A 1,243-nucleotide genomic window follows, 5' to 3' on the forward strand; every position below is an offset into this window, starting at 1 on the left:
GCATAGGACTGATTATTGGCCCTGCCATTGGAGGTTTCTTTGCACAGGTAGAGATGTTCCATTGTTCTATCCTTTGCGAAGGTACTTAAGAAATATATCTTGCCTGCTAACCATGTTTCTATTGATTCATATATGGCCTTAGCCTGCAGAGAAATATCCAAACATATTTGCTGAGAGCTCCATTTTTGGGAGGTAGTCTGTGTTGCAGTAGTATCAATTTGTCGTATTTTCCCCTTTACCTTTTATGTGGTGATGATTTGATGTGCATATGATTGCAGATTTCCCTACTTCTTACCTTGCCTTATAATATCAGTTTATTCTGTTGGAGTTCTTATTGCCTGTAGATCGCTTCCTGTAAGTGTCAAACTTATTTTATCATCTTTTTCTTTTTCTTGTAATCCCCTAGAAATGATATCAGCTACTATTTATCTATATGGTAATTGCAATAAAAATTCATCATTACTTAATCAATTAAGACATTGTTTTGTAGTTTTGAACTGTGGATATTTTGATATCATAGAAACAGGTTCAGTAAGGTCAGATCCACATATTGATTGAACTTGTAAAGGATGAGACTTGATAGAGATAATTAAACACTGTGCTACAATATTATACTGGAAATTCATAATATAAGGTTAATGCCGTTGAATCAAAGAGCTTCTGCTCAAACTTCTCCACGTCATGGCATACCACAGATACTTTGAACTTAGTTACAAAATAAAGGAAAAGAGAAATCTCTTGCTTCCTTGACTTGGCAATAAGATTAAGCTGGTTTTCTATCTTTTAGTCTGCAATTGATTTCTCATTGAATGGTTGTTTACTGGCTCAAATCATATGCATTTGCCTCCAAATGATTCTTTCAAATTTATTTATTGCATTTTGCATCTAGACAGTTTTGTTCCTTTTGCGGCATATGCTTTCTATCTAGGTGTTTTATCACAAAAGGATTGTTTTTAGATTATTGCTAACAGCATTTCTACTAATTATTTCCCTCTCTTTTATGGTGACCCAAATACTTATGCAGGAGACGTTACACAGACATGGTGGAAAGGGAAATCAAAAACATGATCCATATGATATGTCAGAACCTTCTTTAAATGAATCTGGTCAGAAAAACAACATTGTAGAACTTGAAGAGAGACAGACTCATAAGCCAAATCTCTTAAAAAATTGGCCACTAATGTCTACAATCATTGTATACTGTGTTTTCTCACTTCAAGAGATGGCTTACTCTGAAGTAAGT

The sequence above is a fragment of the Theobroma umbraticum genome, unplaced genomic scaffold (genome assembly GCF_002168275.2).
Source record: "Theobroma umbraticum cultivar Fairchild unplaced genomic scaffold, ASM216827v3 scaffold_95.0, whole genome shotgun sequence".
In the NCBI taxonomy this organism is placed as follows: Eukaryota; Viridiplantae; Streptophyta; class Magnoliopsida; order Malvales; family Malvaceae; genus Theobroma; species Theobroma umbraticum.